This window comes from Lacerta agilis, chromosome 11, assembly GCF_009819535.1.
Source record: "Lacerta agilis isolate rLacAgi1 chromosome 11, rLacAgi1.pri, whole genome shotgun sequence".
NCBI classification, from domain to species: domain Eukaryota; kingdom Metazoa; phylum Chordata; class Lepidosauria; order Squamata; family Lacertidae; genus Lacerta; species Lacerta agilis.
Window position 1 is genome coordinate 16720942 of NC_046322.1, and position 25868 is coordinate 16746809.

The 25868-nt window shown below is 41.5% G+C and overlaps 1 protein-coding gene across 3 annotated transcripts in view; it reads left to right on the forward strand.

The window, feature by feature from the left end:
• Positions 1 to 298: 298 nt before the first annotated feature.
• NIPBL (NIPBL cohesin loading factor) overlaps positions 299 to 25868 on the forward strand; it is a 137429-nt gene continuing 111859 nt past the window's right edge. The window contains exon 1 of one of the 3 annotated variants that reach the window (XM_033164072.1): positions 299 to 570. The gene's annotated coding sequence lies outside the window, so the exon portion shown is untranslated. The remainder of the gene's footprint in view (positions 571 to 25868) is intronic. The other 2 variants (XM_033164071.1, XM_033164073.1) reach the window with 2 other exon arrangements.

The following is a 25868-nucleotide window of genomic DNA, read 5'->3' on the forward strand; positions in this document are numbered from 1 at the left end:
GGAACAAGCCGCGGCAGAGGAGATTCCCCCTCCTCCCTCCTCCCTGCCTCCCTCCCGCTCGCTCGCTCCTCTCCCTCCCCTCCCGGGGTTGGTCGGTCGGTCGGTCGGTCGTTCGGTGCGTGAGGTGTTTATCGAATCCGGCTCGGCCCCGGCCCGTGTGGATGTTGGCGGCGTGAATCGGGCTTGGTGGGAGGACGACGGCAAGGAGGGGAAGGAAGAAGAAGAAGAAGAGGAGGAGGAGGAAGAAGAAGAAGAAGAGGACGGCGGCGGCGGCGGCAGCGGGGAGGACGGCAAAGACGACGGCGGCGACTTAAGGGATTCGCTTCGGCCGCTCCCGCCCGTCCCCGGCTCTACATGTTCGCTGCACTGAGGAGGAGACGGAAGAGGAGCCAGCCCCCCTCCCGGCCCGGATTATTGTTGTTATATTATCTCCCCTCCTCCTCTCGCTCCGCGGCGGCCCAGCGGCGGATCCTCTGAGGAGGGAGGGGGGCGGATTTTTCTCCTTCCTCCTTCCCCCCCCCCCCCGCCACCGCTTGGCTTTCGGTTGGCTTCAGACGGTGTTTTGCTCAGGTAAAAGCCCCCCCCCTTCAGGTTTCTCCTCTTCCTCCTCCGCGAAAGGGAAGCCGCGAGCTGGGCCTCCTCTTAGGCGAGGCGGCCCAGTCAGGGGAATTAGCCTTTTCGGCCAGTGTGGGAAAAAGGAGAGGAGTGGGGCGGCGGGGGTGAGGGGAAGAGAAATAATGAGTGGCAGCCGAGGGGTGGGGGGTGTTTTCACGTTTCTCCCCGCCTCCGCCTCCTCCCGGGGTTTCGCGGAGGAGAGAATGGTTTCTGCCGAGCTGCTGGAGAAGCCCAAGCCCGGAGGAGGGCGCAGGCCCAGCGGCCAGCGCGTTCACTCCAGCTCGGGGATTAGAGAGGCGAGGTGGCTCCTGTGTGACAGGCCTCGGCGCCCGAGAGCAAGAGCGGGGAAGAGGAAACAATACAGTTGTAGCAGCGGCCGGGGCACCGAACCTGTGCCATATTTACAACTTCACACCGGCGGGCTGAGCTGAGGGAGGAAGGAGGGGAAAGAAATGGTCCCAGCCAAATCGCGTAGGGTGACGGAGAGAGAGAGAGACGGGCGCTCCCACGCGCTCCCTGTGTATGGTTGGCAGCAACTATGTTTCCTTCGAACCTTCCTTGCTCAATCTCGACGGTTCAGATAGTTGGTGTGTACATGGTAAATTTGTTTGGCTGGAGAGGTGATTAATTGTCGCTGGCTCTGTGCAAATCCCTTCGAATACGTGCACTACTACTGCCACTACTACTGCGTTGATAAAATAAAGGTAGCCCTTTCTGGATGACTGACAGAACGCAAACACCTGCACAACTCACAACGTACACTGGCTGCAGTGTATGCCACCTTTATTTCCTTTCCCTAAAAAGATAGTTGTTGTTGCTCCACGGGAACTAAAACGTTGATACTTCGCAACAACGGATGCCTAAACATCTATGTGGTTGATTGCCACTGGAAAGGCTAAAAACCTTAATTTGTAATCTCATAAATTGTAGTTAAGCCTGCAGTCCTAAAATATACATGTTGAAGTAAGTGCTACTGAAGTCGATGCATACTTCTGAGTAAACATGTTTAGGATTGGGCTGAGAAATGGGTCAGAATTGTGCAGAAATAGACTGAAGTTTTAATATTTTAAAAACGAAAGTAGATCAATTTCAAATCCATAGGTATTGATTGTGTCCATGCTGTTTGTGTAACTGGGTGATGCCTCTGTCACTTATCTGAAAGTTTGTTAAGCCTCCTAACATTAAATGGTAGCATGTGTAGCATTTTAAAAGATACATTTAGCATATTTTGGAAATTATAGATTTATAAATGTTGTTTTAATAGAATGGAATTGATCTGCATAGCTATGAAGAACTGCATTTCATCTGGTTGTGATAGCTATTTTTATATTGCTAGTTGCCAAATGATGTCTTCCAATGATGGTTAGAACATGGCAACATTTCATAGTCGATACAGAATAAAAAAAAATCCTTTCAGTAGCACCAACTAAGGTGCTACTGGAAGGAATTTTTTTATTTTGTTTCGACTACGGCAGACCAACACGGCTACCTACCTGTAACATTTCATAGTGTTAGCTTTCATGATGTTGTAAGTGTTGTACTTGTATTGGAAGCTAGCTATTATTTAGTGCTTTTCATAAGTAAAGTAACTTTTGTTGTTGTTCATAGAGTACTATTGTGCATTTATGGCTCCTCATACATGTTAATATAGTGACGTTAATATAGCTGTCACACAGAAGGCGTGTTTTTAATGCTGTGAATCTGTGTAGTAGTCAGCAATGTGTCCGTGATTTGTATTGGTCAGGCAGCAGTTTGAATTTTAAAAAGCCTGAAGATCCTGCTGAGCCCCAAACCTGGCCTCCCTCCCTCCCACTAATCTGCCATTCCTGTCTTTGTGCTGCCTGGGCCTGTTAGACACTGTTTGCAACAGGGCCTCAGGCCTATATGCACAGGAGAGGAACCATTTTCAGTTTGAAAAAGCAGCTTTTATTTCTGAACTTTATGAATTGCAGAGCGAGACATGTCGTTTCTAATTGTGCCTGTGTGTGTAACTGAATCTTTGTTTTCCCTAAGCTGTGGTGTATGTAGAGGCATAGGTCTAGTTTACAGGAAAGAGGACTGTATGGAAAATAGTTGTACTTGATTGTTTTTCATCATCAGAAAGCGACACTAGATCTGATAATTCTTTTGTCACTTAAGTTACACACAGTATGATTATGCTTAAATTGCAAGATGTTTCTGATCACATTTTGTATAATTCCAGCAAGTTATTTTAGTTCTAGATTTAATTATGAACTAATTTCTTATAGCCACTCATTCTCCTATTGCTGTCTTTCACTTTATTCAAATATTTTGTGTATTTTGAAGTTGATCATGTAATATATGGAATATGGAAAATTCAACACCTTAAATCTGAAGACTTTTTCTACATGTATGCCTATGATTTGTATTATTATTTGACCATATTTTTATTTATATGAGATTACAAAGTCTCCAAGTTTTAAAAAAAATACCAAGCAATGGACAGAAAACTTAAAATAGTATCTAGAAATACTGAACAATAACTTCTTCGTTGAATTTCTGGTTAAATATATGTGATTAGGATGCCTTAGCTAATAAGGAAATCTTTGTTTCTTGATTACTAAAGATTTATATATGATGTACACTTTCCATTTTTTAAGTTCTTTAATAGTTTTTTAATGAAAGAAATTCATAAAATAAAATACGTGCTAAAACACTTAATAAAATAAGTGTTTTAGCACTTATTTAAAAATAAGTGCTAAAACACTTACTGTACTTTGTTTTAACAAAGTATAACAAACATAATTTTGCAAATCTATAATTTTAAATTGAAACTGATTCAGTTCCGTTAAAATTAATGGAAATGAGATGGTTCATATACTGGGTTGTGAATGGGATTTTACTTGTGTAATGCTTACATTTTATCCAAAAGACACTGCTCCCCCCCTCCCCATTTCTCTAAGCATTTGGGAATGGTGAATGTGTTTTTGAAAACTGCACATATAGGGATGCATTTAAAAGGTATGTAAAACTTTAAATTGTGTCACAGGTAAATGCATTTTAGGAGACTATTGCATATATTCAATTTTTAAATACCATATTTTCCGGCGTATAAGACGACTGGGCGTATAAGACGACCCCCAACTTTTCCAGTTAAAATATAGAGTTTGAGATATACTCGACCTCAGATTCTCCCCCCGGCATATAAGACGACCCCCGACTTTTGAGAAGATTTTCCTGGTTTAAAAAGTAGTCTTATACACCAGAATATACAGTAGTTTTAATTTAAGAAAAAAGTTAACAAATTAGTTTAAACCTTTATTCTAACATTGGAGCTACACATTCTGGCACTACCATATGCCCACACACTTTTGCCCCCCCCATTTAGTTTGTTGAAATGACATACATTCTGACTGCATGGATTAAGTGTGGAATCAATGTGGTGCTATGGGTTAAACCACAGAGTCTAGGGCTTGCTGATCAGAAGGTCGGCGGTTCGAATCCCTGCCACGGGGTGAGCTCCCGTTGCTCGGTCCCAGCTCCTGCCCACCTAGCAGTTCGAAAGCACAGTAAAGTGCAAGTAGATAAATAGGGACCGCTCCAGCGGGAAGGTAAACGGCGTTTCCGTGCGCTGCTCTGGTTCGCCAGAAGTGGCTTTGTCATGCTGGCCACATGACCCGGAAGCTGTCTGTGGACAAACGACGGCTCCCTTGGCCTCTAGAGTCGGACACGACTGGACCTGATGGTCAGGGGTCCCTTTACCTTTTTACAATGCCATACAGTGGTACCTCGGGTTACATACGCTTCAGGTTACATACTCCGCTAACCCAGAAATAATGCTTCAGGTTAAGAACTTTGCTTCAGGATAAGAACAGAAATTGTGCTCTGGTGGCGCAGCGGCAGCGGGAGGTCCCATTAGCTAAAGTGGTGCTTCAGGTTAAGAACAGTTTCAGGTTAAGAACGGACCTCCGGAACAAATTACAGTGGTGCCTTGCAAGACGAAATTAATTCGTTCCGCGAGTTCCGTCGTATAGCGGAAATTTCGTCTTGTGAAGCACGGTCGGAAGAAGTGCGGTTTTACGAAAAACAAACAAACTGCAAAATGTTTTTGTTTTGCGAGTCGCGGCCATAGGGAAATTTGTCTTGCGAGTCGCCCTTTCTTTAGCGAATGCCTTTCGTCTAGCGAGGCATTCGTCTAGCGAGGTACCACTGTAAGTACTTAACCAGAGGTACCACTGTATATGCACTCAATCTAGGTCAAGGACAGTGCCCCTTTATTGTATCTGGTGCCCAGGACAATGCACTTCTAATCCTAAATGGGCAATAAGATGTGCACATTCACATCTTGTATACTTTATACATATGATGAAACTAGTTAATCTGAGTAGGGTGAAGAATTTACTGTGAATGAAATTATTTCATTAACCTACATTGGCATTTTTAGAGATCAGTAATTTAGTGTTATTCTGTACTTTGCAGTATAGAAGTCTTGACTGGACTTAAGTATGCAAGTTAGTGATTCTTCAAAATGCTTCTTAAGCATTGGTTCTGAACAGATCTGCTTAGAAATAGGTTCCATTGGAACTGGTGTGACTTGCTTCCATGTTTTCAAGTCAGAATTGGAGTTTTCCATTGTAAGGCATTTGTGTATATATATGACTGTGGACAGGGCTGGGAAAATTGCATGGGTTGGGTGCAGAATTACTCTTTCATCATCTGAAAGTCTTCTGCTAGAGGAAGAGGGGAGGTGATCTTTGCCCATTTCCCATCCACCCACCCCACCAGCCACCATCACTGCATTTTTCCAGGGAGTCTCGTGACCCCCCAGAACAGATTTTTTGAAGGTACAGATGACTGCAGGGGGAATTAGCAAAAATAATCTTGCCCTCTTTTGCCTTCAAAAGATTCCAGTTAGCATAATTCCATTCTGTTGCAAGTTTGCATGAACTTAGGAACTTTTGAGCCCTGCTGAAAGCTTGGGGCTTAAATTTGCATTGGCTGCTAAATATTGCTGAAGTTTGGGAATAATAATGATTTTTCAAATAAGTTGAGTGTGGCAGTTTTCTTCATATCATTCTTTGTTTTATATCTTCCAGACTTACTATTTTGTTTTCCCAGATGTAGGTATTGAAAAATCAGGCATTTAACCAGGCTTTGAAATGACACAAGTTGCTAGTACAGTACTCAACAAAAGTTTTACTAGCCTGTCTGCCAATGTCTCCCTGAAAGCAAAATGAAGAAACTAACTTCTGGTTTACAGAGCTCCCCTGCCTGATCATCTTCTAGAATTTTTTTATTTATTTATAAAAAATATTAATGAGTTGCCTTTTGGTCAAAAACAGCTCGCAAGGCAGGTTATAGTTTATTTATTTCTAAATAGCTTCTAATTATTAGCTTTAGCAATTAATTGAAAGTTCATAACCATTTTATAACAGTGCTTTAAATCTTGGGTTTTTATATCTATATATCCTTATTCAGCCTTACTTTTGAATGACTGTTGACATCACTGTCATCTACCATTGGAGCCAATAAATGAAAAAAAGAGCTAGGGCTAGGCTATGGAGGATGCGGTCACTGCTCTATCACAGGAGAGTAGTATGCCACTCAGGACTTCTCCTTAGGCAGCTTGAGCAGGCTAGTGGAAAACAGTGCAGATGGTATAAATACCTTTTGAGGCATGGGATGTTTGGGAATATGAGTTGTTGACCAACAGTTTGCAAGCCTGGCCTCCTGGAGTGGGTAGTAGTTGTCCCTTGAGGAGCATCTGAACTGTATGTGCAGTTGGCCAAGCACTACTGTTAGCTCTGCATGCAGCCCTAAATTAAATACTCTCATTTGAGCTCTGTGCACTTTTTTTTACCCTTTCCCCAAGAGTTTACAGCTTTTTAGAAGAGGTGAAAAGTAGGAAGAGCCATACTTTCAACTTAAAATGGCAGCAACTTGTCCAACCCCCCTGCTGTGTTTTCCTTTTTTGCTCTCTCTTCCATCTGGTTCTGAGCTAGAACACCCATAAGCTAAGATCCATGATAGCACCATACTGTATTGTGGTTTGTCTGTAGGAAACACAGCAGGTGTCTGTCTTTTCTATACCAGTATTGCAGAAATGTTGAAAATAGTGGCCTTACCTGGCTTTTTAAATGTCTTCTGGGCTTGACTGATGGCATGGTTAACTTGTGAAAACCTACCTCTTTAGCATAACACCTTGGGCACACAGCAGAGTCTTGAGGCAGCAGTATTGTGTTGACTATGTCCACAAGATAAAAGCACAACAATATTCAGTGAGTTTTCAACTTGGCAATGTTAGTGCGTGTGGAGGGAGATTGGGATTGAGCAGAACAATACAATCTTAATACAATTCTTAAAAAGAGGGAAATGCTGAAGCCCTTCCCATGACCATCTACAACGAATGGCAAATTGAAATACAACTCCTTCTGCAGTCTGATGCAACTGTACTGAATGTGTGGAGTGAAGGAAAAGCAGTACTAGGTAGCGGGTATTGGATTAGTGCATGCTTCTCATTACTGATACATGCTTCATTCAGTCAAGAACACTATTCAACTATTCACTGTGTGGAGCCTCTGAAAATGCTGTCATGTAGTAGTGCTTGAAATGTGAGCAGTGTCTGAAAACTCCCCACAATGGGGGAAATTCAAGTGATCAGCTTTTACCTACCCAGGAGTTGAACCTTGGGGAAAAAATAGGTTTAGCTACTCTTTGGTTTGACCCACATTTTCTAGTGTTCTGCTTTAGTTCCAGTTCAGTATCAGTTTTTGCACTCTACCAAGACTAGACATTAAGGTAAAGGTAAAGGGACCCCTGACCATTAGGTCCAGTCATGGACGACTCTGGAGTTGCGGAGCTCATCTCGCTTTATTGGCTGAGGGAGCCTGCGTACAGCTTCCGGGTCATGTGTCCAGCATGACTAAGCCGCTTCTGGTGAACCAGAGCAGTGAACGGAAACGCCGTTTACCTTCCTGCCAGAGCGGTACCTATTTATCTACTTGCACTTTGACGTGCTTTCGAACTGCTAGGTGGGCAGGAGCTGGGACCAAGCAACGGGAGCTCACCCTGTCGTGGGGATTTGAACCGCCGACCTTCTGATCGGCAAGCCCTAGGCTCTGTGGTTTAACCCACAGCGCCACGCGTGTCTTTACAAAACTAGACATTAAACATTAGCTTTAAATTATAATTAAGTAATGTGTTGTAGTACTTTAAACTAGCTCAAAAGCATTTCATGCAGATTAATGTTATCTACTTTTATGCTTACAATGCAACTTTTGTGCAATACTGAATAATTTCATTTTAAAACAAAAACACATCCAGTGGGCCTTTTGAACCATTCCCTCCAATTTCCACTGCAGTCCTTGGATCATTCAAAAAGCTGTCCTTGATAGTAAGGGGTGCCTCTCAAGCTATGCTCTAGCTGCTTGGATGGAAAACCTGGAATACTTTGTGTGCCCAGAATTGCTTATGTATGTGAATAGTATCTTTTGTTTTCAGTTGCTTGTGTGCATTAATTTTATTTTTTATTAAATTTGTATGCCAACCCTCATCCATAGATTTCAGGGTGCTTCATCACATAAAGTTACAATATTAAAACCACAAAATGCATAGTAAAAATAAGAGCAACAACAAACCAAGAATCCTCCCTTCTACAACACATTTGAAAGGGCATCAGATGTCAATCAGCCAAAGGCCTGGTTGAAGAGGAATGTTTTTCCCTTGGTAGCTAAAGGAATATAATGAAGACACCAGCTGAATCTCCCTGGAGAGAGCATTCCACAAACGGGGAGCCACTGCAGAAAATGCCTGTTCTTGTGTGGCCACCCTCAGAACCTTTTGTGGAGGAGGCACACAAAGAAGGGACTCGGAGGATGTTCTCAGTATTTGAAACTCCCATTGTTCTAGGCACTTTTTGCGATAGGGAATTTCATTACTGTGAGCTGTTTCTGAGCTCTGGGCACAGTACTGCTCCTAAGATTAAAACTGCAGAGTGCTTCCCCAATTAAAACTGCCTCCCTACTTCCAGCTACTCTCTGAAAACTGGAGAAGAGACCCTCTTAACAATTTTAGGGGGGTGGGCGGGGGAAGGACTAGACCAGGTGAAAAATGAACATAATATTTTAGCTGAGGTTCATTCATATTCAACATGGTATTGTTATTTAAAAAGTGTGCATTCTGTTGTTGCACCTAACCTATGGCTTGTTTTAACATTGGTTTCATATTATGTCTGAACCCTCCATTTTTTAACCAGCATACCCCAGCTAGAAAGGCACAGAACAAGAGTGCTTGCATGGCCAAGTGATGCTTTCTGGTTCTGTTCCAGATAAGTCCTTGTCCTGACTCTGCCAGGCGACAGGTCTTTTTCCTGCCTACCTCTTCTAGATCAAGCCTTTCCTCTGTAACCAGACCATGATTGCTTTTCAAGGAGAGGGGAAAATTTAAAAGGATTGTTATTCTATCTTGCTAACACCCATGCAAGGCTGTATGTCAAAGCACTAATACAGTGGATGCTCGGGTTGCGAATGTGATCTGTGCGGGAGACACGTTCGCAACCCGCAGCGTTGCATCTGCGCATGTGTGGGTTGCAATTCGGTTTTTATGCACATGTGCGAAGCGCGATGTAGCGCTTCCATGCATGCGCGAGCACCAAAACCTGGAAGTAACCCGTTCCGGTACTTCTGGGTTTGGCACAGTGCGCAACCCGAAAACGTACAACCTGAAGCGTCTGTAACCCGAGGTATGACTGTAATACGATACCAGGCTATCCCAGTAGTTAAGGCTACTTACATTAAAATTAATTTTTTGTAGGGACAATATACTGTCCTTTCTTACCATACATATATGTGCATGCACACAGATGAGAAGAATGTGCTGGCAGGAATCCTTCCAAGATGATGGGCTATCATTCCACTAGGGTTCTAGCAGAACCTGCCTGTCAATAATCTGATGTAAAAATAATCCCACCTGTCAAAATTGTGGGGATAGATTACAGTCTAACCTGTTGGACTTCTGAAACAATTGCAAGAGAGGCTTATTGCTTTCATATTTTGCATGTGGGCTTCCCAGCAGCATTGTGATTGGCCACCATGGGAAATAGGATGCTGGACTAGACAGATTTTTGCCTGAGCAGGATTCTTATGAAGTCATTGGGATATAAATAGTAAAATTATTTACTGCAAAGTAAACTCTATGGAATTGCTTCAGACTTGGTATGTTTCATGCAAAGAATACCATAGTGATCTAGATCTAGCACAGAGGCAAAATGTGGTGAGACAGTTTTTCAGGTATGCATAAGTTTTTGAACTCTTGTGTTGGAGGCAAGTTAGCTATTGCCTCTCAAGGTACAGTCATACCTCGGGTTGCAAACGTGATCCGTGCGGGAGGCACGTTTGCAACCCGCAGCATTCGCAACCCGCAGTGTTCACAACCCGCCGCGTCTGCGCACGACAAGATGTGGCGCTTCTGCACATGCGCGTGATGTCATTCTGTGTTTCTGTGCGAGTGCTGAAACCCGGAAGTAACCTGTTCCGGTACTTCTGGGTTCGGCACGTAGCGCAACCCAAAAACACGAAACCCACAGCATTTGCAACCCGAGGTATGACAGTACTTAAAATACTACTACAATTTTTCACTCAGAAAAAATGTTCTCTGCTTGCATAGGTACAGAAGAAGCTATGTGGTTCTGAATCTACTTAATCAGTGGCCAAGACAGATCACTTTGTTATTATATACTGTTAATTATTATATACTGCTAACCACTATAACAAAATATTTTCACAAGGATAAATGTCAATACAAGAACACATTAGAGGAATCATGATGTGGTGTTTAAAAATGGGTTGCTAAATTGTCAACTCCTTAGCATACTCCCCCCTCCTCCAACTGCACTGATTTTATTAGCAGTGGCAAAAAAATTAAAGTAGAGGCAGCAATGGATTGCAAAAACTTTCCAGACAGCCCAGCATTCTGAAGAGGCAAATCATCCCCTTCCTGGTCATCAGACTGATCACTTGAAAAGCAGGGAGGGGCATTAACCCATCCAGCTGATCTGCATGTATCTGAGGAGGGGAGACTGTGCTTATGGGGCTTATGCTACATGTACTACTAGCTGCAAATGTGTATTGGCTGAGGGTGATTATGACCCTAGAACCGAAAAGTTTAGCTACCCCTGCTCTAAAATATCTGTTATGATCCCTGTGAACCTTTTGAAGTGAATTTTTAATTTACTAGGAAACTCTTTATAAATAGAATTTTCTGCAGAAAGTGAGCATGCATATAAATAAATACCCTCCTGCAACAGCTCTTAAGTAAGTAAGTAAGTAAGTAAGTAGACAGGCTTATGTCGTGGTATATACTATAGTTAAACTGGTATGTCTTTTCGTTGCACTTCTTTCTAAAATATCCAAGAACTGCTTCATAACCTTACTTGCTCTAGTTTATCTTGTCTTCTTTTGATACAGTAGGTTTTTTTTTTGTTACCAGCCTCTTCTGTGCCTTTAGCTGTAATCAAAGTAGGAAATGTGCACTATAAGAATTGTGGAATTCTTTTCAGAAACTGGTATAGCCAGATTAAAACTTTAGCTGTATGGAACATCAGATTGCATGTGCATTAATGAACATGGTAGATGCAACAAGATACTTACTGCCTGGTTTCATGCATGATTTTTTTCAATCTCAAATCTTGTTACAGGTCATACAATTTGAGAGAAATAGAACTCTTATTTATATTGACATTTTTGAAATGTTCTTGGCAGTCCCATGAAGTTGATGGGTACTCTTAATTCATTTATGGGAACAACCTTCTGAGAATTACCAAAGGCCAGCAAGGTCCATTGCCTGTAGGTCCTGGGTTGTACTACAGGCTTTTGTTACTATCACATGTGTGAGTTTCTGTACAACTGTGAAGTCTGGAAACAATCTTCTTACTAAAAATATCTTAAATCAAAGGTGCAATTCTTTGCATTCTAATATGAGAAAGTAGATGAAAGTATGTTGAATTTGTGTTTACTTAGATTACAATAAGGTGAATGTTTTCCGGCTAATTATTTTCTGAGCATTACATGGGCCCTAGTTGCTATATATAACAACCCTGAATGGGGTTAAATGTCTGCCTTTATTTTATAAAAGGCATATATCTTACAGAGAAGATATATATTCACTATTACTGGGGGAGAAAGTGTTAACTCTACATTTCCCTAAATTTCCATTACTTTTAAAAATCCTGCTTGCTGCAACTTGGTAGACACCTCCTTCAGTAAATGTTGAGTTGAATTCTTCTGCAATTAAAACAGATGCTTCTGCAAGGACAGGTGTAAATCTTACACCAGTCCCATCTTGCAAAACACACATAACAGATGTTTATTGCAGGATATCAAGGGCACATGCTCCTGTGTATGTGTTGAAGTTAGAGGGTGGCATGCATAAGAAGGATTTTTCGCTTTGTGTAGAAATATATTAAAGGAATTACATGAACACATATTAAGAGATTTAAGAGTTTAGTCTTTATGATTTTCAGATTCAGGATTCACTTTTAATCACAAGCTGCAGTGTACACACCCATTTTTTTCTCTAAGGTAATGAGATACAAAGAAGGGCAGAATCCTCTAGTTATATACAATATTTATATACACGATATCACTTTTATCAGGGAAAGCATAATATGTGTACAGTGGATATACAGTTTTCCACACTGAAGAAGGGGCAAATCATACATTGCATATTGCCTCATAAACCATAAAAATAGGACCAAGCCTACTTTTTCAGGCCTGGTCCTGGCTCTGATTTCCCCAGGCTTTTGTAGGGATGGGAGTGGGAGCATCAGAAGGATGTTTTGTGAGTGTGTAGGGGAAGCTGACAGGAGCTCTGAGGCATCCAGTTCATAAACATTTTCAGTCTCACCTCTGGGGAATGATTTGGTCTGATCATTCAAAAGAGGAAGGCATTCTATGCACTGAGACCACAGGAGCACATGAGAGCAATTCAGAGAAGCCAAAGCGCTGTAGGGAAAAACGTGCCTAAGATATTTGGAGAGAGACAATGTGTAGAGGTAGGCCAAATGCTAGAAGCGTGTGAGCCAAGATGGGTGAGCTGGAGTCATTGGCATAATAAATATAGTAGGCCTAATATAGAGTACAACAAGCTAGAAATCCCAAAAGGGGTGGACATCAAATAATTCCTGAGAAGTGATTTGGTGGAGTAATTAGGACTGGAAATATACTATTGTCTACCTTTCCAAAATGTCCAGAGTAGATTTGAGATGGAGAATGAAATCAAAGGGATCTAAAAGAAGTGTGGTAGTAATGGGTGACTTGCATAGACTTGTACATGCATGTTCCATTCATGACAGGTAACATTTCTAGATGCCCTAAATGACTGCACTTGAGCCATTGGTTGGGGGAACCAACCGGTGGTGATTCTGGACTTAAGTCTTGAGTGATCCGTAGGAGGACCTGGTACAAGATGTACCGGTAAGTGTTGAACCTATTGTAACAGTAACCATAGCGCTATTAAATTCAACATACTGAATTTTGCCAACATACATGTTGGACAGGTTGTCAAGAAAATCAAACAGGCATTTTCAAACTTGAGGAAACTTCCCCAAAATGACAGGATTGATAAAAAAGGAAGTTCAAAGGAAAAGTGGAGGGACAGTCTCTCTGAAATGCTTGGGCTGTGTTAAAAAATCACAGTAATAGAAGCTAAGCTCTAATGTATATCATAAATCAGGAAATATTCCACCACAGCCAAAAGCATACCAGCATGTATAATGAGCAGAGTCCTGGAAACCTAACAGAGGCAAGAAGGTTTCCTTCAGTAGCATCCTGTGTGAGAGGCAGGGAAGGGAAGATCTCCCAGGGTGGGAGGCTGGGAGAAGAAAGGGAAGCTCCCTTTTATGTGGGACAAGGAATAAGATCTACCTCTGGTAGAGGCAGCCCTCCACAGGGAGGTTTTTAACGTTTGAGTATTTTTGTGTATTTTAATAAGTCATACCTTGGTATTCATAATAATAATAATAATAATAATAATAATAATAATAATAATAATAATAATATATTTATACCCCGCCCATCTGGCTGGGTTTCTCCAGCCACTCTGGGCGGCTTCCAACAGAACATTAAAATGCAATAATCTATAAAACATTAAAAGCCTTCAGATGTCTTCTAAAAGTCTGGTAGTTGTTTTTTTCTTTGACATCTGGTGGGAGGGCGTTCCACAGGGCGGGTGCCACTACCGAGAAGGCCCTCTGCCTGCTTCCCTGTAACTTGGCTTCTCGTAGTGAGGGAACCGCCAGAAGGCCCTCGGCACTGGACCTCAGTGTCCGGGCAGAATGATGGGGGTGGAGACGCTCCTTCAGGTATACTGGACTGAAGCCATTTAGGGCTTTAAAGGTCAGCACCAACACTTTGAATTGTGCTCGGAAACGTACTGGGAGCCAATGTAGGTCTTTCAAGTCCGGTGTTATGTGGTCTCGGCGGCCGCTCCCAGTCACCAGTCTAGCTGCCACATTCTGGAGTAGTTGTAGTTTCCGGGTCACCTTCAAAGGTAGCCCCACGTAAAGTGCATTGCAGTAATCCAAACGAGAGATAACTAGAGCATGCACCACTCTGGGGAGACAGTCCACGGGCAGGTAGGGTCTCAGCCTGCGTACCAGCTTAGTTCCCAAATGTTTTGGCTCCCGAACGTCACAAACCTGGAAGTGACTGTTCCAGTTTGCGAACTATTTTTGGAAGCCGAACGTTCTGACGGGGCTTCCGTGGCTTCTGATTGGCTGCAGGAGCTTCCTGCAGCCAATGAGAAGCTGCAATTGGTTTTCGAACATTTTGGAAGTTGAACAGACTACCAGAATGGATTCCGTTTGACTTCCAAGGTATGACTGTACTTTGCTGGAAGCTGCTCAGAGTGGCTGGGACAACCCAGTTAGATGGGCAGCATATAAATACTACTACTACTACTACTACTACTAATAAATTTCTATCTTCACTGTTAGAGGCATTATGCCTCTGAATACCATCTGGGAATCACAAGTGAGGAAAGTGTTGTTGCACTCATGTTCTACTTAAAGGCTTCCCATAGTCCTCTGGTTATCCATTGTGAGAACAGGCTGCTTGATCCAGTAGGGCTCATCTTATGTTATTATATTGCCATTGTACTTGGAGCTTTGTTTTAGGCAGAAGAAGAGGGACATTGTTTCTGCCTTTTACCCACTGGTAGTACAAGTTTCCAGGGCTGTGTTCTTTTTCCATAGAAATCAGATATGGGGGGGAAATAAAGGTATAGAAGGATGTACCATTATGGCAGAGGCCGGAATGAATATCTGCAATAAGAGCCATTTTACTTGGGTCTCAACTTGAAGTCCAGTTATGTTAAATTATAATTCAGGGTCTAGCTCATTTCTCAGTTGCTCCCATTTGCATTGTTCCACTTCTTCATTTTCATAGATCTGCTGTTGCTTACATTTTTAAGGTATGATGGACTGTAATGGAAAGTTGGGAAAAGGAGCCCAGTGCAGAAAATGAACTCACCAAATGATGGAGTTTTCTACAATGGACCTACTCAGACTTCTGTAGAGACTTTCCTCTAATGCAGGGGTGCCCAAACTTTTTTCAAAGAGGGCCAGATTTGATGATGTGAACATGCGTAAGGGCCGACCATAGTTGTGTTTTTTTTAGGATTGAAGATGTTGAGCATTTTTTACAATTTTACCCCAAAGTTGTCAAGCTTTTTTTTACGATTTACTGCCACAGGAGCCAGATTAAATCGACAGAAACAGACTTTAGACATGCCTGCTCTAACGTGTGCTAAACTCTACAGATCTGCTCAGGTGTTAAAGCTTCCCCTCTTTTTAAACACTTGGTGAGTTTGTTTGTTGATGATCTCTGGCAGGTATCACTGAGTGGGGACAATACTGTGTTGTGGCTAGTTGTCGTCTTATAAGGAACAGCTTGCCTTCCTTGCTTTTCCTCTGTTCTCTTCGATCTTAAATCTGAGATTCTATTTATCTTGTCTGAGGTACTTATTTTTTGTTAGTGTGAGGAACCTTTTCTTATCAAGAAGCCATACTTATCTCTCTGGAATTATGGTGTTGTGCATGTTATGTGGTTTCAGGGCTGGAAAGGTATGGGCAGGGTGGGAGTGGTGTTTTTTGTCTGCCCTTGATTTTAAGGTTACTTAACATTATTTTCATTTTTCAAACTTAATGTGTGCATGGCACCAGTATTTTTAGTCATATATTTGAGTTTTAGTTAATATGAGTAACATTTCTACTTCATTTTTGTGTGTGTAAAGTATTTGTAGTTTGTAAGGCTCTCTGATTGCTTAGAGTTGCTGCTGCATTTAAAATAAATAAAGGTCCTTAGATAGTAAGGGTAGGCTGCATTTTAAAGCTGTGGCAATTTAAAGCTGTGGCAAAATTCTAGTAATAAAATTTAAATCTAATCCAAAAGGGTTATGATATATGTGATGGCTTTCATTTTATTTGTACTGTTTTCACCATCTCAGCTTTGAGGTACATTTTAAAAATGCAGTAATTACGGTATTACCTGAGGCTCCACTCTTGTTACACACTTATCTAGGGATCAGTGCCTTTGAACTCAATGAGAGTTACAGTGGTCCCACAGCTTATATGAGGCTTCAGTTCCGGGGGTCCATGCACAAAGACAAAACCACATAAACCAGGAAACCCCTGGAACCACCCCTCCCTCATGTGCAACCATTCCTACCTGTCTGGATTGAGCTTTGCCCTCTATAGGGCTTTTGGAAGGTCATGTGAGGACCCTAGGAGTGGCCCTGAGGACAGAGGAGCTCAAAAAGTTCTTTCTGTGGTGCGTTCTCCCTGCTCTCCATTTATTTATTTATCTTTCAACCATGCTCCCAAGGTTGTAATTGCATGAGTAAATTGTGTATGTGGCAGGCACACTGTACTTTTTTTCTTTTTTGTGCACTGTACTTATATATAAGTGGATATGGGTGGCGCTGTGGGTTAAACCACAGAGCCTAGGGCTTGCTTATCAGAAGGTCGGCGGTTCAAATCCCCGTAATGGGGTGAGCTCCCGTTCCTCGGTCCCAGCTCTTGCCCACCTAGCAGTTCAAAAGCACATAAAAGTGCAAGTAGATAAATAGGTACCGCTCCAGTGGGAAGGTAAACGGCGTTTCCGTGCGCTGCTCTGGTTCGCCAGAAGTGGCTTAGTCATGCTGGCCACATGACCTGGAAGCTGTAAGCCGGCTCCCTCAGCCAGTAACGCGAGATGAGCTCCACAACCCCAGAGTCGGACACGACTGGACCTAATGGTCAGGGGTCCCTTTACATTTACCTTTACTTATATATAAACATGCAAAGGATTGTGGTTACTTGTGGTGCATAATCAGACTGTGATTTTAATAGGAAATTATGAAGCTGTACCATTGCTGTTCTGGAGCATCTAACATTCTTGCTGTTAATATTTATTCTAATATTTACACTCAGTCAGTGTTTAAAGTTCACCAGGCGCCAGGCGCATTTTGCACCTGGTTGTTAGCCACTTGCGACCAAATGAAGATGTCAGGGCACCAGGCGTCTGACTTCTCTACCATCTGGAGGTGCAAGCCTGGGGGCCCTTGCATTTTGGCTGGTTTCTCACACTAGTAACATCCTGTAGAATTCTATCTGTTATATTTTACCTGCACAATGAATTCTAGGAACCAAAAATTTGTATTGAAAAATACGTCTTTCAAGCCATCTAGCCCATAAATGGCAACTAGGCATTCTGTTTTGGCGACTGTAACCCTGCTTTAAGAAACCATTTGGTGCCTATCTTATAAATCTGAGTTTTTAACACTGCACGCAGCATAAGTAACACTGGAAGGGAGACTGAAGAAAGTGTATCTGTGCAATGCAATTACTTTCCATTTGTTTTATGTTCCAATCTAATGAATAAAAATATGGGTTCATTCGCTTTAATCATTTTCACATGCTATATAAATACTCTGTCTGCATGTGCACATGTGCGTATCATAATTTTCAGTTGGAAAAATAACCACAAAACATGCATAGATAAATTTAATATAACAAGTCAATGGCTTCAGTAGGTTAACAGCAAAGCAGCAGATAACTTTGTAGGAGGCAGTGTACATTTCTTTTTTCTTAAAAAAAAAAAGCATGGAACTTTTTCCTAACAGAGACAACAACTTTAAAGAAATAGGAAAATGTTTTATTGACCTCTTTGAAACAATGCTGTTACCAGTCTGAGTAAACAGAAGGTCATATACCATTTAATCCCCTAAACAAAGAACCAGGAAGTAATACAGCAGTAACACATGGTAGTTGGAGGGGGAATAGCCAGTAACTATAGGGGTGAGGCTATAGCACCTACACTAGTAAGACAGAGCCTATCATGGTTATCTGTTTTGCTGAACTTAAATGCACTTTAAAACACATTTAAGTAGTGGACATACTGTGGTGTTTGTCATTGTAACCAACTTGTATAGGTTTGTATATTATGAGATAGGCAGTACAATGTTATGCTGAGAGATATTTATAACATATAAGGTAAGGTCGGTGCAAGGAGGAGAATGAGAAAGGGATGATTTTTTGGAGTGTGTTGTGTGCTTGTTTGGATATTCAAGACAGCTGGATTTGGAGGGAGAAAGAAGGGTGGCTAGTGTAAATGTTGAGGGGTAGTGGGTACAGTAGGCAGAATAGGATAGGATTAGGATTTGCAGTAGGGATAGAGTTATAAGCACGTGTTATGAAATCTTCTTTGGTGATAACTCGTAGTCAAGTAAAATTGTCTTCCATGAACATGGTCTTAACAGCGAGGTTATGAAATACAAAGTATCCAAACACTGTTATGGAAAACAAACCATATATTCAGCTTTTGCTATAATAAGGATTTGTTCATTCAAACCACTTGTCAAATTTGGCCAAGCTATTAAGGCTGTGACAAAGTCAGCCAGAGATACCGTATTTTTCACTCCATAAGACACACTTTTTTCCTCCAAAAAAGTAAGGGGAAATATCTGTGCGTCTTATGGAGCGAATGGTGGTCCCTGGAGCTGAATTGCCCAGGGGCCAAAAGAGGATCATGCTTCTTATTTTACAAAGAGAAAAGGGGATGTTGAAAGGACTCCGCTCAGCAGCTGATCAGCAAGAGATTGGGAGAGAGATAAGAATCCCCGGCTCCCTTTCAGCCCCGCCCTCCTTTGTTGAATGTGCTGCAGAGGGAGGTTGTTTGTTTCCCCAGCTACATGTGACTGGCTGATTAGATTATCTGTCTGGAAACTGTAGAAAAGGCTCCCTTTCCTTTAGAAGCTGCAGAAATGTGAGTTGAACCCCATAAAAACGGGGCTTTTCCTCTTTTCTTTTCCCCCTTTGCAAAAAAAGCTGCAAAACTTTTAGCTGATCCTCAAAAAACAGGGCTTTTCCCTTTGCAAAAAAGCTGCAAAACTTTTAGCTGATCCTCAAAAAACCAGGGCTTTTAGAAGAGGAAAACCAGAAAAATATTTTTTTTCTTGTTTCCTCCTCTAAAAACGAGGTGCGCCCTATGGTCCAGTGCGCCCTATGGAGCGAAAAATACGGTATTTGTATCTGTATGGTGGCAGCAGAATACCAGTAGTTAGGAGATTGTTTAAGGTTATAGAAGCTTGCTGCTGGGAGCCCTATAAGGCAAATAGATATGTGGGGCATGGGAGCATTGAGAGAACACTTGCCAGGCAAAAAGGGGATTGGTAATTTGAATTAGTACCCACTTGCTCCTAAGTGGTAGGCTTGGGCAATGGAGGGTATGACATGTGCTTTCACACATTGATGTTATGGGACATGGTTGTCTCAATCCATCCTATGAATATTGCAACATATATATGTAAATACACACACACACACACACACACACACACACACAATAATAATATTGCAGCATATTCTCAGTCACTAGCCTGCCTAGAAAAGGAGTTTATCCTGTTCAGGCCTCTGAGAGATTCAGCAAAACAGAAAGGAGAGGAAGTCATTCTTATTTCCTAACCCTTTGAGGCCTTCCTCTTTTGTGCTATATAGTACAAGAGCTCAGGGTTGGTTCCCAGTGCCAAACGTGAATATTTTTAATAGCTATATAGCAAATAAGGGGAAGTTCTATTGAGTGGGAAAGGAAAACTATCCTTCCATTGAAATTTCCATGTACAGTGATACCTCGGGTTACAGACGCTTCAGGTTACAGACACCGCTAACCCAGAAATAGTACCTCGGGTTAAGAACTTTGCTTCAGGATGAGAACAGAAACCAGGTGGTGGCAGCACAGCGGCAGCGGGAGGCCCCATTAGCTAAAGTGGTACTTCGGGTTAAGAACAGTTTCGAGTTAAGAACGAACCTCCAGAACGAATTAAGTTCTTAACCCGAGGTACCACTGTAATGGCTATCTATACTGAACCAAAACACCTTTTGTGATTTTTAAGACAAGGTAAAGTGGTGCATTCAGATCATCATTTGGGTGAGGCTCAGGGTTTCAAAATGCGCAGGTAGCTTTCATGGATATAGGAAGCTCATATAGGAAGCTACATATAGTTGCCCACTGCAACTGGAGGATGATGGTAAGCATGAGTGGATAGAGCTTGGGTGCTCATCCCTGCTGCCTCCTCACATTTTTCTGTACAGTATATGTCCACAGCAGCCATTGCATTAAGCCCAGGGGTAGCCAACATAGTGCTATTGAGATGTTGCTTGGCTGCAACTCCAGTCAACTCTTACCATTGGCCATGCTGGCAAAGTTTGGTGGGAGTTGTAGTCCAGCAGTTGGAGGGTCCCATGTTGGCTACTTCTGCAGTCTATTGGAGTGGGAGAGAGATGGGACTGTAGGCCCTTTGTATCTGCTGTGCTGAAAGACCAGCAGCGTTTGGTCCACTTCTTGAAATACCGTATATACCCGAGTATAAGCCGACCTGAATATAAACCGAGGCACCTAATTTTCCTACAAAAACCTGGGAAAGCTTATTGACTCGAGTATAAGCCGGTTCACCTTTGCTGCTGTGGAGGAGGAGGAGGAACGAGCAGCCCGAAAGCAACCCTTTGGGCTGCTCCTTCCTCTTCTTCCTTTGCCAACTTTGCATTTATGCGAGCGGTTCAGGAATGGAACAAGCTGCCTGGGGAGAGTAAAGAACCGCCGTTCTTGTACACTTCTTAAGGAATGGTTGACTGGGGAGAGCGGGTGGCGGCACGAGAGGAGAGAAAGGGCTTCTTTCTCGCCACCCCCACCACCCGCCTCACTCGAGTATAAGCCGAGGGCAGCTTTTTCAGCACAAAAAATGTGCTGAAAAACTAGGCTTATACTCAAGTATATATGGTATATCTTTTTCAGTTGGATATTATAAGAACTCTCTAACTAAGGAATAATGTCTGAGATTATTTTTATTATTTTCTTCCACTCAATCCCCCTTTTTCCTGTAATGTTTTTAGACAGTCCTTTCCTTCAGGGTTCCAGTCTTATCACTGATATTTGTATGCTCCGCTATGAGTCTTTTTGGCTGAAGAGCAGGATAAAAATGTTTGAAATAATTAAATATGTTTGAAATAATTAAATAGTTGGTAATCTCCATGTCAAACTTTACATCTGATCACTCAGACTCTCATTGGTATTATGCATTAGTGGATATTCATGATAGCCATAATTAATTAGCAAATATTATGGCTATAGATTATCAGCATTTGAAAATGGAATTAAAAGAGATGTAATCTGTTGCCATGCCTATAATGAGAGAAGTGACACAAGGGTCATTAAGGACAGTCCATGCCTTAAACTAGGACTAGGCCAGTGAAAACCTGTTTTTTACCTTGTTAAGTCACAGTAACTCCTGAAGTGAGTGAGGATGGATTAGAAGTGAAAAATGCACTGTGCTTCTTAACCATGATTTGGAACACCTTCAATGTTTAGCATCTAATTCTGTATATTGTATCTTAATTACTGGTACCTGAAAGTGTAAAATTGCAGGACTTACTAATGAGCTATGTTGCCAATCTGATTCCTCTGAGATGAATGGAATACAGATAGCAAAACTCCCTGTTTATTTACATAAACGTCACTGTACAGAAAGTGTGTAGGTGTACTAATGCATTAGTAATGCTGAATACACTAAAAGTTTGAGCCCTTTTGATTTTTCTTAGAAGTGCTTGCAGTCTTCTGCAAATTTACAATCCTGTTTCACCTAGTTACCAGTGATGTCTTAAGTTGATGGCTACCTCTGAAAATACAGGCAGGCTTCTCTCCCTGTTAAAGCTGAGTATAGCAGTGTTTTAGCTATTAACTGCATGCCTGGTTTCTGTCTCTTCAAACTCAGTCCTTTATGTACAAAATGTACAGATAAAGTTTTCGAGTTTGAGAGTCTTGCTGAAATTAGTGGCTGAAAGCAGATTAGCAAAATACAGTAATTGATGATGGGTCAAAGTTCCTGAGACATTATTGGTAGGAAGCAAATAATGGGGAGGTCCCCCCCCCAATTAAATATACTGAGGGGTTGAATCATTTTTCTTGCTATGCTGCGGTTGTAAATAAAAAATGGGGCTAGTGAAACAGTATGCCAAGTGCATTGTCACAGGAAGTAATAGCAGAGTTCTGAAACGGGGTATATGTGCAGAAAGAAACTTAAGTGTGAGAAATATATGTAACCAAAGCTGCAATTCTGTGCATACTTCATTGAATAACATGGGGCTTGCTTCAGAGTAAATATAATAATTTAGTTAGACCAGTCTTTCCCAAACTGGTGCCATCCAGTTGTTTAAAGATTTAAGCTGTAAAAACATTGCAGTATAGCAAATCAGAAATAGTCTAAACTGGATAAGTGGCAGAAATATGCAGCAATTAAAATTAATAGAACAAATCCATATTACTTACAGTTAAAGACTCAGAAGTGCAGGCCAGTTCTAACCTGTCATCTAGAAGGCAGTACAGTCAGCACCTGGCAAATATTTAAGGGCAGGGAGTTCCATGGTTGGTATGCCACTGCAGAGAAAACCCTGTCCCTGTGAACAACCATCCCATCTCTGTAGATGTGGGATCTTGAATAAGGATCTTGGCAAATGAGTGTGTTCACATGGAAGCAAATTACAATCATAGGAATGTCTAAGCCTTCTGTTGCTGCTTCTTAGCATTTTACTGACTTTGGGTAGCTTTTTGCTTTTAGGGTAAAGTTAATAATGTATTGCCTCTGATTTAATATGACTGCAGAAAGAGTAGGCGGTGACAGCTGGAAATGTAAACTTAAGTTTGCAAGGTTCATCTTTTCAGTAGCCATGATTCTAACCAGGTTAGATTATAATTGTTTGTGACCATAGATTTTTGTTTGTTTGTTTATGGATATATGTATCAGGCCTGGGTGATGTATCGATAAATCACCCAGGACCAGTATGGGCGGCAGAGTGTGATGGCATCTTTACCTGGTGGTATATCGTGGGTGAAACGGACGCTGCTCCCTGGGTTCCTCTGCTACCAGTGTTGCTTTCAGTATTGTGCTGCTGGTAGTTGAGGGACTCAGAAGCAGCAGTGGTTGCATCCATGACATATACTGCCAGATGAAGCCGCCATCACACACTGCTCCTCATACTGCAGCGGGAGGACAAAGTTGCATCAGAGGTCCACTACAGCTTGTTCCTTCCTCAGCTTCTTTAAACTGCTCTGCTAAGGAATGGGCAGCCATGCACTCCTCATTGGAACAATTTAAAGAAGCCACCAACTGCCTCCGGTTTGTGTGAGCCATAGGTGTGTGTGGGCTCTCTATTAAACTGCCCCCCCTCAGCTGAGTGAGCCTTGATGCCTTGCATGTGAGCTGGAGAGGCATCAGGGCTCACTCAGCTGGGGGGAAAGAGCAGTTTCTAACACTCAGCTGGCTGGGTGAGGGGCTTTCAAGGTCCCCCAGATAAGCAGCGCAAATAAGCCCTGATGTCCCTCTAGCTCGCCTCATGTTGTCCTACAACATTGAGTGTGGCCTAGATAAATGATCTCAATTTAGGAGTTCCTGATCAGAGCACTGGAATAGAGCTGATCCCTATTGAAAGTAGGACTTGCAATCAATTCTGAATTTAAATTCAGTTCCAAATGCCAAGTGCATTTGAAGTGCACTCCTGATTCTTCCTTTGAAGTCTTGAGTTGCCTCCAGCCAAACCCAGTTTCCCACTGCAGCCCTGTTGTTAATGTTTTGCAAGACACCAGTTGCTTGTTAAATTTCTGAAGAATATTGTTATTACTGATTTAGATTTTCTTTTCCGATATTAGACATTAATATCAGTGGTGTGTTCTGTATGGAATAGTGAGCAGACATCTGGCTGTGATGTTTGTAGAAATTGAAGGCCTGGAAAAATCCAGAAGGCAGGCTTAGTGATGTTAAATTCTCAAGAATAATATTTTGGAGAATGTTCTCGATTAATGAGAATATTAGAGAATTTTCATTTAAAATAGGAGAATATTCATCTTAATGCATTGAAAATGATATAATTTTAATGCATTGAAAATGATATAATTAGTTAACATACATGTTTATTCATGGGTAAACTTGTTCAGATGGCAACCAAAAACTGCACAGATACTTTTATTCAATGGGGCAATGCAGTGAATTCATATTCTTTTATTTTTTGCACCAAACTTGAAATTGAAAATTCAACATAAATGACTCACGTTAATCAGTAAGCCTGCCACTAACCATATATTTACCATCAACTTTGAATTCTAATTATATTGTGTATGTATGAAGTGTAGCTTTTAAAGTAAAAGGAATATTAAAAAAAACTCAGATCCGCTACATAAGTACGTTCTTTAATAAGCATATCTACGTGGTACAGTATTTTCAGTTCAACATTAATAAAATCAGTATAAAGTTTAAAATAAATGCTATTATTTCCAGAAAACAAAACACAAATAACCAGCAATGACCTATAAAAAGAAGCCATTAACATTAAATATATTATCATTATATGATAATATATTTCAGTATGTCAATCTCTGGTAAATGGCACCTTGTAGCATTGAATGGCACTGCAAAAACCAGTTACTGGCAGTAAATAAAAATATAGAAATGTCACCTGTTTAAATCAAGGCCACCTCACATGCTGTTACACATAATTGTATAAGTGTATAAAGCATTAAAGCTACTTTCTGTAAAAAAACAAAAAAAACCACACTGTATGTCCAAGGGTATAGAATTGCTAAGAATAAGGTCACACCAAAATAGAATATTGGGATGCGGGTGGCGCTGTGGTCTAAACCACTGAGCCTAGGGCCTGCCAATCGGAAGATCAGCGGTTTGAATCCCCGTGACGGGGTGAACTCCTGTTGCTCGGTCCCAGCTCCTGCCAACCTAGCAGTTTGAAAGCACGTTGAAGTGTAAGTAGATAAATAGGTACCTCTCTGGCGGGAAGGTAAACGGCATTTCTGTGCGCTGCTCTGGTTTTTCCAGAAGCGGCTTAGTCATGCTGGCCACATGACCCGGAAAAACTGTCTACAGAAAACTCAGTTCCCTCGGCCAGTAAATCAAGATGAGCGCCGCAACCCCAGAGTCTTTTGTGACTGGACTTAACTGTCAGGGGTCCTTTACCTTTTTAAAATAGAGAAAAGACTATTACATATAGTTGAAATACATACAAATTCAAATGTTCATCAAATTAAATGAATAGCATTTTTTAAAACTAAAAAAGTTTTAAAACTAAAAAAAAAGTTTTCTGAAGCTCACATTTCAGAACTGCCAGTGGTGAATGACACAATGCCCAGTAATGTAACTGAATTTTAAAAAATCATTATTCATTACTTACACTGGCAATAAAACAGCTTGACTTATTATTTACTAGATTTTTTAAAATGTGGGTTATAAAACTGGGTCTTACATTAGAAATTACAGTTTGTGGAGAATATTCACCGGAGAATTTTCTAGCAGAGAATATTCTAGCAGAGAATTTTCTCACCTCACATCACTAGGTGAGAATATTCTCACCTCGCATCACTAGGCAGGCTGTCCCCATCTTTTTCCAGAGCCATGAAGGGCTAAATAGAGAAGAACATTGTGAAATACTTCTTTTTTCAGAATGAAGTTAATCTTTTTGTAAAGCAGTGTCTGAAAATAATACTGAGCTGTGGAAAAACTCTTAGATCAAAGATTCAAATGTAATTTTGGTGATAAACAGCATTTTTTCTGCCTTTGACAGTGTTTACCAGCAATCAACCAAACTCTTGATCCTGGAAAAGTACTTTCTAATGTTGCAGAATGCAAAGCATCTTCTGGTATTTGGCCCAGGGGTACAATCTGTGAGCATGTGGAACATTGTTTGTGTCACCTGATGGCAAGGT